We start from the raw sequence: 16,347 nt of genomic DNA on the forward strand, positions 1-16,347 counted from the left end.
CCCTGCCTCCGTCTCTATAAGGGAATCCATTTTGAAATGTTGAAGAGTTCCTGCTCTGTGGACCTCGGTCACAACCTAATAATGTATTATAATGTTATCTAATTGTACACTAGTGCTTGTTTGCCGGCAGATCCTGTAGATCAGCACTTTGCGCGCCTGCTGTAGCTAGCTGTGTGACTAGCAGTTCAAAGGTTCAAATCCCAGCAGTGCCATTTTAAGCCTTAGTTAATTTGCATAACATTAAAATGGCAGAACCATTGCCGGTGAATGTTGCATAAAAGAAGCTCTTTATGAACGTCGCTTTATTATATGCAGTAATTGCAGCATATACTTGGCAATGTGCATTATGAGGATGCTGCGCAATTACAATCCGGGCCATTGACCCGGTTTAATGCACCTTTAGTTTAGAGACGCTCGGTTGCAAGGCAATTTCCCCGGCTGGTACTCGTCCAGGGATAGTGTAAGCCTGCATTTTAGTTTCAGAGAACCAGGGACAGGTTTCCATGGATGAGACTCAATAGAAGCGTAAGCCTATTTTTAAGTGGTATGCTGTGCTTGTATTTTGTGTAATAGATACATAACATTACCGATTCTGTAAATTATGTGTTTTCCCTGTGCGTTTATGGTGTCTAGCTTGCAATGTAGACCATTCTACAAGTCAGCAAGATAGCTTACTTACTTATCAACACCTGTACCGCTGCGGTTCGTGTGTTTGAGTCCCATCAGCGCCAATTCACCTTTCATCTTTCTAAGGTTGATAAACTGAGAACCAACCTCGGTAGTAGCAGTCACAGCATAAATGTACATGCTGCACCTACTAGCTATATACACCTTCCCTAAGTACTTCCCCACGAGGATAGCATCCACTTATGTAAACTACGATATATATATCTGTGGGGTAGGGTTGCACCTGATGCTGACTGTGTGTCTGCTAAAGTGATGAGACCTTTGCTGTACTTGTCCGTTGTAGTTAGTGATGCTTGTGTAGGTTTTTTATTCCACCAGTCCAGTCCTGAAGTTAACATATACATTTAGGGCCTCATTTACGAGGCCCGTGGTGTCAATATTCGTGCCTCCCTGCGCCATTGGGAAAGGGCAGAAATGCACCCTATCTACGAGATACATCGCATTTCTGTCCTCTCCCCCTGCGCTGGCGCACAAATTGCTGCCTAACGCCAACGCAGGCACCCTTGCACTAAGGTGCACCAGTGCCTGCGTTGTGTGGGTGATTGTTTTTGTGCAGGAAGGGACACCTTCCTACACGAAAACAATCACAAAAGGTGTTTTCCTCTTTCTATGTGTGCTGCTTGTAAATCTGTGAATGCTTCACATTCCTTCGGGTTTCATGGGTGTTGCATGGGAACACCCCAAGGTACACACACCCACGGAACGCCACTTTCACGTAGTGGTATGCGTGAAATGGGTTCATATTTACAAGGCCATGAAAGGCCAAGCAAGGTGGCTTTGCGTGGTCTTGTAACTAGGGGCTGGCACACTGCGCCACCGGGGAGTCAAAAACAATGAAGCTCTGGTGTGCTGCTAGGGCCTGGTAAATGAGGCCCTTATGTTTTTAAAAACTCTGACCCCAAGGAAATTGCTAACACGGTCAAATGTGATATTAAAGCTGTTCTGGCTTCCTCAATTGGCCACAAACAGACTTCATTTTAAAAGATTTCACAGGGTTAAGGCCAGGACACATGTCTGGGTACACGCGGGTGGAGGGCATCCACCAACTGTTTTTACAGGGTGGAAGCCATCCACCCGGCCAAGAGGTTTGGCCCAATTTAAAAATATGCTGAACTAGTCCCGGTGTAATTTACATTGGGGCACATTCAGCAGCATCTGCAGGTTGTCTGCTTTCAATCCAAGCAACAATGTGCAGGCAAGGAGGGGCCTTTCTTATTTAAAACTCCTGCTGGGCCCATAGGAAAGGCCGAATTTAAGGGGTCATCGGGCCTCTTTTTTCCAGTATTGTTCCAGTATTGTGGCTGGGAGCTATCTGGAGCCTAACACCTAGATGTAAATGCGGTGGAAGGGAAACAAGTGCACGCAGCTTGTTAGCACCTCCTACTTACTTAAGAAAGGCACAATTTAGACTTTGTTCTGTCCCTGCATATAAGAGATATTCATGCACTGTAAGAATGTCAGATATGGTGCTCTGTCATGGTATTTACCCAAAATGACAATTTAAATACAACTATTTTTTATTTCTTTTATAGCGCTACATCCCAATGCAGGGTATCAGAGTGCCTTACATCATACATACACATTACATTGACAATAAATCATACAAGTTTGTAAATCAATGTAAAGAATATGTTACATGAGGCAGTGAGGTTTACAAGGTGTAGGTGTTCCATATCAGCGATCATAGATCACAAGGATTATAATGCAACCGCAGGTACCTGTGTTAAAGCAGTAAACCACTTACCTATCTAAATAAAATAAAAAATTGCCACATGCATTTTACATGATGTGCTTTGCAGGAGACACATTAACCCTCTGTGCTACTTTGGGTCAAAACTGGGACTGGACAAAACACTGATCTTTCCAGCAAATGCGTCAACCACTAGAGTAATGATTCATTATTTTTCCCTCATATTTACTGGGAACACTAAGATTTCTGCAGCAGGTGCCTTAACCCCCATTTTAAAAGTCAGAATTTGCAACCAACTAAGCTGAACAGATTTACTGTCACGTTTCTCCTCGTTGCCTATTTTTTGTGGCAGAGTTTTCTGGCACAACTCTTACGCAAAATATGTTTTGGTATTTACAGTACCACACACATACATCCTGTTTGTGTGGCTTTGTAATGAAAAAAAATCTAACACAGGCAGCGCATTGTCCAGCTTTGCCTTATCTTTCGTCAGGGAGGCATTATATGGGTGGTGCTTTGACATTCCTCTGCATCCACCCATTTATTTTGACGCAAACCATATTTACAAAGGCTTGTAAGTATAGGTATGCTCCAGACTGGGGAGTCTACCTGAGGCTGGCGTAGTAAGGAGAAATATCTTATTTCTCCTTATTATTGCTTCTTTGCATGTATGCTGCATTCAGCAGCACACATACAAAGAGGAAATAGGCTTGTAGGATAGTTTTTGTGTGGCTCTGTGAAAAATAAAATCTAACATAAGGCAGCACAATGCACTGCCTTACGTTATTGTGAGTCAGGTAGGTATGACATGGGTGTTGAGTACACACCCATGTATTTTTTGTATAACTAATACACACAGTAAGGCACACTAGGTCCCCCTGGGTCAGCTCTCCAGTTCCACTTCCCTGTCATAGGATGGTGGTTATTCCCCATTTGTGTGAGGTGACATACCAGCTAGGCCCTGCTAGAGAGTTCAAGTCTCAGAAGCTTAATAATGGTGTGGAAAAGTCAAACTGCCACCGCTCAGTAGCGTGTCAGTTAGAGCAAGTTGCCCCCAGACAAGGCAGCCCAGTAGTGAAGTGGAGATGTGGAGTGCCCGGGCACTCATCTGCTTTTTGGCAAAAGTCTGGATGTTACAGTAGACGTACTCCGCCGCCTTCGTAGTAAGCCTTCCTGAATCCGGTGGCAGGTCTTTAATCCTCCTGGATTGTTGGATAGTAAAATTGTTGGTCTTCTTCTGTAGGTAATGTTTGCTTGACCTTCAGAGCTGCACGCTGCTCCAGGGCAACCCTCTCACTTAATCACTGCCCCCTCTCTGGCATACGGGGTTGGTCACAGCCCACACAGGGATATAGCCCCTTCATGTCACAGCATTGCACAGGACGGCAGCCCTCTTCTCATTAGAGCAATGCACCAGGGCAACAGTCCTTAGTCACCCTCAATTCTAATTACGGACACATCTATGTGTGGTTATGTGCCATAAGATAGTTGGAATATTTGTGATTTGGTTTACTGTATAGTTACCATTGTTTAGCAAAGTATATTTGTTTTTTATGTTTCTGTTATGTATTTTCTATACAGTTGCAGTGAGTATGATTTTAACTTTTGTTTATTTTGTTTATATGTTTTTCATCTGCCCTGAAGAAGTCCCATTGTCTTTGGGACAAAACACGTTAGCTGTTTTTGTCATACACATTGCAGCTGTGAATACAATGTTTATTAAAGAAAGAAATAAAGAATATCACTTTGACTATGAATGAGTACCTTTCTATTTGCAGTACTGATTAATTGGCTTGGAACCTGTAGCTTCTTTTTGGAGAATTTCAGAGTTGCTTTATTGCTTACAGAGTGCCTCTCCCATGTTTTGCATATTATTCCTGTGATTTTTTTTTTTTAGCAGTTATCCTCGGGAGTGGGGCAACTATGTTGTAGAATTACTTGGAGTGTGGCAACATATTCGATACTCATTCTCAGCATTTTAGATTTTCATTCAGTTTTGCCACATTGTTGCCCTACTGGGGTATGGGTGGTCTTGTTCTTTGCCCTTCTCATACCTACCTACTGCAGCAATGCTGCAATGCTTGCAATGTACTGTATTATAATACAATAACAGAGGGTAGCCTTGTTGTTTTGAGCTTGTAGGTCTGGTAGACTAATGTAATTCAGAGGCATGCAATGTATGAAATAAAAGATCAGGTGTGCTTAATTAGGGCTGCTCCTTCAGTTACAGTGAGTAGGTGAGCCTATAGGTGAGTGATAGTGTAAAGAAGTGCGTCAAGTAGGCCGTCTCCAGTGCACCATTTTGGCAGTGTAACATGTCTAGGATATGCAAATTTCTTATTAGTAGTCTAGTGTAAATTCTGATTAGTGGCCACAGTTTGTGTTGTCTCTGACTGTTCCTACGTCTCCCCAATTGGGTAGTTTTTCTTTGCAAGCTAGTAATGTTTCCTTCTGAGGGCCAGTATTTTCTTGAAATTACTGTCTGGGACTGGAATTGCATGTGCCCTTTGCTTGTGAGTTAACTATTGTCATTTTCTTTTTATCTTTGGATACTGGTTGACTTACATTCATTATAATGTAGAGCTGATACCTCTTGCTTTAAAATGTATGGCCCCTTCTTTGTGTGGGTCATCTGGTCATACTGATTTCAAGGTGAACTGTCAGGTTGCTCTGGTGAATGAGAGGGTAGCTTAGATATAGTTATGCCATCAATAGGAACATGACAGATGTCTGCTGCTAAATGTGGAGGAGACCTTTTGGAGGCCAGCGTGTAATTTGTAAAAACATAAATGCAAAGCCCCAATTTTTATTAGGGTCCTATTGCTGAATGCCTAGGTTGCTATAACCTATTTCTTTCAGTAGTCTACACTTGCATACTCTTGCAGGTTCTTTTTTCACCCCCTTTGTGCCTTCATCATTGTTAGCCCATCTTTCTTTCCCCTTTCTACTCTTTCTTTCTGTCTTCCTTTGAGTTATGGTCTGTTGGTGAAAAATGAGCCCCAATCTTCTAAAATGAGTCTAGGGACCTACCACAGACACATTAAGTGATGGGTAGGACTGAGTAAGCACACTTTGCATAGGAGAGCAGTCTCACCTCTGGAGTGAAAGGCAGCTAAAGCAATCACATCTGCCTAGAAGTATGCTGCATATGGAATATTATGCCTGGTAGAGTAGGCTGGTGGCGGAGTCAGTTAGTTCATTCCTTTATTCTGACAAAACGCAACATTGTTTTATGTGTAGCTTACAAAAGCATGAGGCTTCTACCTGAACGAGGAGTGTTTCATTTCTACTTGTAACACGTCCAAATGTACTCATGATCGACCTGCTAAACATATGTGTGAGGTCTTAAGATCTGATGTCATTTTTGTAATGTCACTTCCTTTAAAGTCATTGCTTGCATGTGGTGATGTAACTTGCATACTGCCTGACTTGGTTAGTCTCCCCACTTCCTTTTTGAGGACTTGTGCCCTGATTAAGACCCTTGCTGCAGAGCATACCGGTAAGATAAATGAGGTGGTTTAATGTATTTGAGGGAGTCCTGTTACGGGGTTGAGTCATCATAAAATAGCATAGAGGTTTAATGTGCCTTCTGCACGCACACTGTGTAACATGAAGTTCATCAATTGCTATCTTATGTAGATAGCTCAGTGGGTTAATACTTTTGTTACAAAGATACTTGTGTTACCCTCTGATTACAAGTAACAACCGTTTTATTATAGCTTAGTGAGTTGTGAACCCCAACCAATGAGCTGCATGCCAATTGTATGGCATAAGTTTAGAGGATTCCTCTTCTTTTCTCAAAATGTGTTATGCTACGGTTGCTAAAAAGGGTTCCTTTGGGTAGTAATAAACATGTATAGGCAAGTGCTATGCAAATTGTATTAATGAACTTTCTGATGTGCAGATAGAGCTCGATTTCTTAGAGTGCATTTTTACATACTGAGCTTGAAAAGTCAAAACTTGCCTTCAAGCCATAGTTTTTCTCATAGTCAATTGTATAGTGATGCACTGAGTGTCTTGAATGAAAGTAGCAGTGATGAACCTTTTATGCTGGGCTCACCTGGAACTGAAAGTAAGGGTCTTCCCTGACTGCCTGCAGGATCTTCCTCTGAACGCAACACAAAGTGCGCCTGCCATTAAGTGTGTCCCACGATGGCAGCAAACTGCACCAAATACAGTCAGCATTTTTCACTGGAGGCAAAATCCCGGATCTGGCTCAATATTAGCTGCCAGATCCAGAATTTGGCTGGATCCCACTATTTTTCAGCCCTGCTTCTTACAGAAATAGCGAGGCTGTGCACTTGGAGGTTAAGTGGGTGTGGCTGCATAAGACATGTGTGAGGTAGGTATGTGCAGTCCTGTGTTTAAACAGCTACGGAAACAGATACCAGTTTTGCCACTTGGTGGCACTACACCTGCGTGATGCTAATGGAAGACAGCCGATGGACTGAGAGTAACTGAATCACCTTAAAGCTAAGTTCAGTTTTTTGTTTTGCTTCCTAAGTTTCTTTCTACTAAGTAAGATCACAGTCAAGCCAATCTTTAATTTTTTGTAGTGGTCAAATGGAGGCCCCTAAACAAATGTGGTATGACGAATGTGAGGACTGTGGTGTGTTATATGATATATGGAGAGACCTTATTGTGTAATACACTTGCAAAACTATCTTGCGTCCAGTTAGGCTCATTTGTAAAACCTTCAGTTAAACCCTAGGTAGATGTAGCTTCAAGCAGAAAGGCTTACACAAAGAAACTAGTTCAACCCCTTCGCTACCAGGCCTTTTCCCCCTCAGATGGCAGGCCTTTTTTTGGCTATTTGGGGCAGTTCGCGCTTACACCCTCATAACTTTTTTAACACATAAGCTACCCATGCCAAATTTGCGTCCTTTTTTTGAAACACCCCTGGGATTCTAGAGATACCCAGAGTTTGTGGGTTCCCCCTGAAGGAGACCAAGAAATTAGCCAAAATACAGCAAATATTTCGGTTCTTTCAAAAGAATGGGAAAAAAGGGCTGCAGAAGAAGGCTTGTGTTTTTTCCCTGAAAATGGCAACAACAAAGAGTTTGCGGTGCTAAAATCACCATCTTCCTAGATTTCAGGAACAGACAGACTTGAATCAGAAAACCACATTTTCAACACAATTTTGGCATTTACTGGGACATACCCCATTTTTACTGTTTTTTTGTGCTTTCAGTCTCCTTCCAGTTAGTGACAGATATGGGTGTGAAACCAAGGCTGGATCCCAGAAAGCTAAACATTTCTGAAAAGTAGACAACATTCTGAATTCAGCAAGGGGTCATTTGTGTAGATCCTACAAGGTTATCCTGCAGACAATAACAATTGAGGTGAAATAAATAGCAATATTTCTCCACGTTTTACTCAGTAACTTTTTCCTGCGATGTCAGATTTTTTAAAGCAATATACCATTACGTCAGCTGGACTCTTCTGGTTGTGAGGATATATAGGGCTTGTAGGTTCACCAAGAACCCTAGTTACCCAGAGCCAATAAATGAGCTGCACCTTGCAATGGGTTTTCATTCTATACCGGGTATACAGCAATGAATTTGCTGAAATATAAAGAGTGAAAAATAGGTATCAAGAAAACCTTTATATTTCCAAAATGGGCACAAGATAAGGTGTTGAGAAGCAGTGGTTATTTGCACATCTCTGAATTCCGGGGTGCCCAAACTAGCATGTGAATTACAGGGCATTTCTCAAATAGATGTCTTTTTTACACACTGTCTTACATTTGGAAGGAAAAATGTAGAGAAAGACATGGGGCAATAGCACTTGTTTTGCTATTCTGTGTTCCCCCAAGTCTCCTGATAAAAATGGTACCTCACTTGTGTGCGTAGGCCCAGCGCCTGTGACAGGAAATGCCCCAAAACACAACGAGGACACATCACATTGTTCCAAAAAAAACAGAGCTGTTTTTTGCAAAGTGCCAAGCTGTGGATTTTGGCCTCTAGCTCAGCCGGCACCTAGGGAAACCTACCAAACCTGTGCATTTTTGAAAACTAGACACCTAGGGGAATCCAAGATAGGGTGACGTGTGGGGTTCTGACCAGGTTCTGTTACCCGGAATCCTTTGCAAACCTCAAAATTTGGCCAAAAAACACTTTTTCTTCACATTTCGGTGACAGAAAGTTCTGGAATCTGAGAGGAGCCACAAATTTCCACCCAGCGTTCCCCCAAGTCTCCCGATAAAAATGGTACCTCACTTGTGTGGGTAGGCCTAGTGCCCGCAATAGGAAATGCCCAAAAACACTATGTGGACACATCAAAATGATAAAATACTAAACTACCTGTTTTTGCGGGGGGAGAGTGACCTGCGTTTTTGGTCCTGGACTCAGCAGCCATACAGGGAAACCTATCAAACCCAAACATTTCTGAAAACTAGACATCCGAAGAAATCCAGGGAGATTTGACTTGCGTGGATCCCCCAATGTTTTCTTACACAGAATCCTCAGCAAGCCTCAAATGTTGCTAAAAAATCACATGTTTCCTACATTTCTGTGTGGGATCACCACACCCGGACAAATTTCCTACCACCCAACGTTCCCCTCAGTCTCCTGGTAAAAATTATACCTCACTTGTGTAGGTGGGCCAAGTGCCTGTGACAGGGAAGAGCCAAAAACATGTTGAAATTGAGGGGGAACCAAAGCAGGCCACAAAGGGCAGTTTGAAAAAAACAATTTTTAGACTGACAAGTGCAGCTGAATTTTTATTGGTATAGATGAGACAGTGCTGGGTGGTAGGAATTTTGTGGATTCCTGCAGATTCCGAAGGTTCCATCACAAAAATGTGTTATTTCCAGCAAAGTTGGAGGTTTGCAGGGCATTGTGGGTAAGAAAATGGTGCGGGTGCATGTGAAGCACACCATCCTGGACTTACCCAGATGTTTAGTATTCAGATGTGTCTAGGTCCTGTGGATTTTTCTACCTGGCAGCGTCCCAAAATCCAAAAAGTGCAACCCTCACCTTTCCATGTGGGACAATTTTGAGAGTTAGCCAAGCTCTCATGGGGCAAATGTAAAACCAAAACCCAAAATAATCAAATGTCCTCTTGCTTGCCGTGGGATAAGATGTTTAGGTGTACGGGGGAGAGCTGAAAGACAGTTACCCCCTTCAGTTGGGGTGGGGGCATAACTATGCCCATACTGGTTGGTAGCCACCACCACACTATGTTTTGTTTTATTAATTCCCTGGCATCAAGTAGACTTTCTGCCCCACGGGGTGTGGATCAGGGGTAATTGCCCCATCTGCCCATTGGTGGGCAGAACAACTTTGGCCCCATTTATTTGGAGTTAGGGTATGGCCATACCCTCACCCTCTTATTTTGAAAAATAAATCTTCCCTGGTCTCTGGTGGGCTTTCTGCCCCCATTGGGGGCAGATGGGCCTTCAAAAAAAAGGCTGATCTGCCCCCAACAGGGGCAGATATGGCCAACAGTAATGTGCCCCCATGGGGAGCAACCCCTGCCCAAGGGGCTGCCCCCCCAAACAAGACACACACATACACACACACCAATCCCTGGTGCCTAAGTGGTTTCTGCCACCAAGAGGAGCAGAAATGGCCTAAAATAAATTCCCCCCCCCCCAGGGGAGCGACCCTTGCCTAAGGGGTCACTCCCCTTGTGTAAAATTGGCGCAAAAAGAAATCCCTGGTGTCTAGTGGTTTCTGACCCCATTGGGGGCAGAAAGGGCCTAAAATAAATTTGCCCCCCAGGGGAATGACTCTTGCTCCTTCATGGCACCCGAGGGGTTAAATCATTTAGAAGCACCAAACAACAAAACAAGAAAGTGACACAACATGAAAGAAATCTGACAGCAATTTATAAAAATGGATTATATTTTCATTAATTTTTAAACACTAAGATGAGCAAAGTCCTCCAGTGGTTTTCTGATATATAGATTTTCTGGTAAAACATAATTCTCAGCTTTTTAGTCCAAAGCACAAACAAGCATTGGTAACCGTAAAGTTTAGAAACTTTTGAAAAGTTTGAAAGAGTTGTATTAGGCTATTCTAGCCTGAGTGGTGCATGGGCATGGACATGTCTGGGAGAAAGAGGGTGCTCAGTCTGTACAGCCTTGATTTGTGAGCATGTCTGCGCTTCACATTCTTCAGGGTCACCCCTTTCTTTTGTTTTTACATAATTGTATTTTTTTTTTGTATTTCAATTCTTTATTATACTTTTATGAGAAAACAAAACATTACAGCTCTACAATCAAAAACAGAATAACAACAATAAGAAAAAAAAGAACTTCCAGTGCACCATGAAACATTGAAATACTTTCCATAATTAAACACTATTAATTATAGTTTATCCAAAACCAATGACAAAAGAAAGCAAGAAGCAAAAGGTATTGGAGTCAGAATGATGATGCAGTTCACCACAAAGTTATACCAATATGACGAAATGTGACGAAAACATGAAATCTTAGTTATGAAACATTGTAAAATACGGAAATAAAAACAAATAAAAACACAAAATTATTAAATATTCAGGAATACATTCCAAATTTGGTCAAATTGTTGTAAATTATCATTTAATTTATATAGCATTCTTTCAAAGTGAGCAAGATCAAACATATCCTTTAACCAAGTTTGAACTGATGGAAGAACATTAGATTTCCAAAAACGCAGTATATTAACTTTAGCGACGCTAATCGCAGTAGAGAGACATCTAAATAAGTGTGTGGATAGCATGCCTAGATCCTGGGTATCATGTAGTAGAAATAAGCGAGGTGAATGAGATGAAATATTGGGAATCACTTTTCTTAAATAATTTGAGATTTGTGTCCAAAATTGTCGGAGTGCAACACAGTCCCATAAAATATGAACTATATCACAATTGGTTTGGTTACACCTCCAGCAGCTGGAGTCAGTACTAAGTTTGGCAGAGTAAAGCTTGAAAGGGGACCAATGGCATCGATGTAAAATTTTGAAATAGTTAAATTTCAATCGTACATCTCGAAGTCCTTGATTGTAATTCTCGAAGACTGCAGCCCAAGTTTTAACTGAATAGGAAATATTAAGTCTTGTAGACCACCATTTTTTCAGATCCCTAGATGTGTTATAGGAGAAGAATTTGTCAATCAATAAAGAATATAAACCAGACACCATGCCCTTGAAATTCCTCCATACATAAATATGATGTGCAATGGATGAATGAATCAAAGAATCCGTATCCACATTTATTATTGGAGCCAGAATGGATGTCAATAATCCATAGTTGTTAAATTGTGAATGCGGGAGGCTGTATGTTTCCCGTAGCTGAGTTAACAATTGCAGAGATTTATCTTGGTTATATAAGTCTGATATAATATTAATTTTACAATGTTTCCAAACAAAGCAGTTAAGTTCCTTACCCTTATATATAATATCTGAATTATTCCATATCGGAGCATTTAAATGGATATGGACATTACAATTTATAATTTTATGTGCTTTTTGCCACACTAATTGAGATGAGTATATGATTGGATTGGAGGATTGTGAGAATTTAGGAAATTTTGTATAATATGTCGCCATGGGGGTGGTAGTTTTCAGCAGAGAATGTTCTAGTTTGACCCATAAGGGGGTATTATCATATGGGGATATCATAGAAATTGAATAGGATAATTGTTGTGCAATCCAATAGGTTTCTAAGTGTGGAAGTCTAAGACCACCGTTTAAGGAAGAGGAATGTAATTTTGAACTATTGATACGAGGACTTTTTCCACCCCATATAAAGCGATTTAATAGAGATGTCGTATTCCTAAAACAAGTCGAAGTAAGAGGCAGAGATAACATACTGAAAACATAGTTAAATTTCGGAATGGTATTCATTTTAATAATCTGCACTCTTACCCATAAAGAAAGATTTAGTTGAGACCATCAACCCAAATCTCTTTTAAGTTTGTCGATAATGGGATTTAACTTATCCATCATTATGTTCTTCAGCCCCGTATTGCGTAAGATCCCGAGATATTTTAAATGAGATGATTTCCAGTTGAATGAGAAATCCTTTAAAACTATGGAAGTGGTATTTGTATTCATTGGTAAGGCTTCACATTTAGACCAATTAATCTTATAACCAGAAAATGACGAGAAGTGGGTTAATAGAGTAATCAAAGTTTTAACTGAGGAATCCGGGTTAGATAATGTAAGCAAAATATTGCCAGCATAATAAAAAGCTTTAATCTCCCTTGAAGAGGTAGCAATACCCTATATAGCAATATTTTGCCTAATTGCAATAGATAAAGGTTCTAATGTTATAAGGAACAGCAAAGGAGAAAGAGGGCAGCCTTGACGAGTCCCGCGTAGAACTTTGAAATAAGGAGAGGTGAAACCATTGCAAGTAATCGCAGCTGTAGGAGAATTATACATCCCTTTAGTTAAAGCGATAAAATCTGGACCAATGCCCATTCTATTCATTGTGCAGAATAAATATCCCCATTCTACCCTATCAAATGCCTTTTCAGCATCCAGGGATAGAAGAATATTTTCATCTAGTTTGTTTCGTTGTTGCCACAACAGATGTAGAATAGTTTGGAGATGGTTGGCGGAGAAGCGAGACAGAACAAAACCCACTTGTGAGGGATGGATGATAGACGTAATAACTGAATTTAATCGCGTCACAAGTATTTTGGCTAAAATTTTAATGCCAGAATTTATCAAAGATATAGGTCTATAGCTAGAGCATTCTAAAGAGTCTTTGCCAGGTTTAAGAAGTACAATAATGCGTTCCCTTAAGAACTCAGGAGGAAAGTGGCCTCTTTTTAAAGATTCATTAAAGAAAGAGTGTAAGATTAGAATAACTTGGACTTTCGTTATTTTATAGAATTCAATAGGGAATCCGTCTTCTCCAGGGGCTTTGTTCATAGCAAGACAATCAATGGCCTTAGCAATCTCTTCTGTTGATATAGGCCCATCTAATTGCAATTTCTGTTCGTGAGTCAGTCTTGGAAACTGTAAACTATTGAAAAATGTATCTTACATGGTATCCTCAGAGTTCAATGAAGTATAAAGTGTTTCATAGTAATTTTGAAATTGGGTAATGATATCTGTAGGTAGGGTAAATAGGTCATTTGAAGAATTCTTAATAGCAGGTATCGTTCGAGATGATTCTTGTTGGCGTAGTTGATAAGCTAAAAAGCGTCCCGCTTTCTCCCCCCTTTCATAAGGACGTTGTCTTATTAGAAATAAACATTTTTCAGCCTGAGATATATATAGATTGTTAAGTCTAAACTTTGCTGTCCGTAGTTTTTGTAAAGTGATAGGTGATTCGGATTTATTATAGTCTTTCGTAAGTAGGACAACCTCTTTTTCCAATAAATTCTTCTCATCATTCAGTTTTTTTTCAGAAGAAAATAATCCTTCATAATCAGTCCTCTAATGACCGCTTTACCTGCCCCCCATAATATATTAGCATCTGTAACAGAATCTTTATTCTCGGGTAAGAACTGATTGACATGTTGGCATAGATTCAATTTAGCTTGCGGAGTCTTATACATTGAGGTATTGAACCTCCAAATAGTCCTAGGGGGTTGGGTAAGTCCGAAATTAATATGTAAATCTATTAAATCATGATCGGAGATACTACAAGGAGTGATTCCGGCATGTGGTATGGACTGTATCAATGTTGGTGAGGTTAAGAAGAAATCTATCCTAGAACTAATGGAGTGTGCACAAGATGTAAAAGTATAGTCTTGGTCGTTTGGATGTAGTAAACGTCAAGGTTCTTGTAGAGCAAAATCATTTATAAAGTCCTTCAAAATACATCTATCGGTGGAATGATAAGCATCTGGTTTACCAGACCTATCAATAAACGGGTCCATAGTGACATTCCAAACACCCCCAATCAGTACTTTTGTGGATCCAAAAGAGGAAAGTAGCCTACTGATCTTTGAAATGAATATCGTTTTGGAATCTGTAGGTGCATATATCGTACCTATAATCAGATAAGAATTTCTAATACAGTTCTTAACAAATGCATATCTGCCTTCATCATCTACCCATGTTTGTACAATTTTATATGGTAAATTTTTATGAAAAAGAATAGCTACTCCACATTTCCGGATAGGTGCATCAACTGTATTAGAGGTTTTATACCAGCGTGTATTACTTGACCAATCCAGTCTCTTTGCAATTTTTCACTTTCTGATTCAGTAAGATGTGTTTCTTGTAATAAAGCAATATCTGTTTTTTGTTCACCAAGGAAACTAATTATCTTCTTTCTCTTAATAAAATGCGTCAAGCCATTAACATTTAAAGATACAACATTCAAAGGTTTCAGCTTATTAATAAACATATTAATACGTTGTTAAAGAAGAAGAATATCAATCCTGGAAAAAAAAATAGAGAAGTAAAAGAATAAAGAAAATATTTGGAAAGAAAAGGTAAAAAGAATTGGAGTATATCAAAATTGTAACTTTGTAATTATAATAAAGCCGAATCTGTAAATCAGTATAAGCACGACAATAGTATAGTAATAGGAAAGTATTACTTATCAGAGGTATTAAACATCACTGAACCTGTCCAACACTAGTGATAAGACAGACCGTACACTTAACAACAAAACTTTTATCTGGGGATAGAAGCCGAAGAGCTATGAAGAGGAAGATAGAGAAGAGGAAAAGGAAGGGAAAGCCACTGCAAGAGCCGAATGTGAAATTTCCTACATCAGAAATAGGGCAAACAACCCCGACAGGATTAATATATCAATCTTACTCATGGTTTTATGGGAGATCTAGATTTGTCTCTAGGGTGTTTTTTTTTCCATGCCTTAAATTTACCACCATGTGTCCATCGTCGATGAGCATGCACCCATTCACCTTGATCTGCATCCCCTGGAGAGACAGAGGGTGTGGGTTCTGTAGTAGTTGGGGGTGAGGTAGATTTATGTTCCATCTCTGTATCGTTGTCATCTAAGTCATTAAAAAAGGATTCTAAATCATGAGGATTAAAATATTCTTTGATTTTCCCTTGAAAAGTTATAATCATGGTGGCAGGGTCCAAAAGACCATATCGGATCTCTCTTTTCTTCAATCTGTTGCGTAAGTTTAAAAATTGTTTTCTTTTGAGATTTGTAGATGTGGAAAAATCTGCTGTTATAATTATTTGGGAGGAATCATAGTCATATGGACCATGTTTTTTGGCAGCTGTAATGATTTGACGGGCCTGTTGATGGCGTAAACAGCAAGCTAAGATATGCCTAGGTCTCATGGACAGAGTTGTGCCACGTGAACGTACACGATGAGCTCTCTGAAGTTCTAATGGTTGTGTAAAAGTGAGATTCGTTAAGGTCGGGAGAAAAGTGGTCAGGAAATCTAGAATATTATCTTTCTCTGTCTGTTCCGGAAGGCCTATAATTTGAAGATTATTTCTTCTGCTACGATCTTCCAAATCGATCATTTTTTGTTGGAGATATCCAATGTCTTGACTAACAGGCAACCTGTCGATGAGAGTTTCAACGGCCGAGAGACGGGCATCTGTTGATTGCATAGTAGTTTGAAATTTGGCAACTTCATTCTGCAAGCCTTGGACTTCCGTGGTATTAGTGGATACCGTTTGATCCAATGAGGAAATGGAAGATTTTATGGCCAAGAGTTCTTTCAGGATGGTATCCATAGTTGTTGAAGAAGATGCAGTGGATTCAGCCATTGTATATTGGGAGCCAGCGATATCTGGTACGGATTGCAGAACTGCGCTGTATGATAATTGACGGACAACTTTTGGGTCAGACATGTAAGATATCTATTACATTCCAGAAGCTTATTTATGACAGGTATCAGAATCGCCTTAATGATATGGAGTCCACTTATCATTGTTTACTATTTAAAAAGAGAGCAAGATATTTCAAGATCCAGGCCTTAGTTCCAATACAGTTTGTACCTTAGATTGATAAGCACAAGATCTTTGTCAGAGTGTTGCTGTTGCAGTGAGAAAAGCGGGATCGTTCGATCAACGTTACACGTCGTATATAATTAG

The sequence above is a fragment of the Pleurodeles waltl genome, chromosome 6 (genome assembly GCF_031143425.1).
Source record: "Pleurodeles waltl isolate 20211129_DDA chromosome 6, aPleWal1.hap1.20221129, whole genome shotgun sequence".
NCBI lineage: Eukaryota > Metazoa > Chordata > Amphibia > Caudata > Salamandridae > Pleurodeles > Pleurodeles waltl.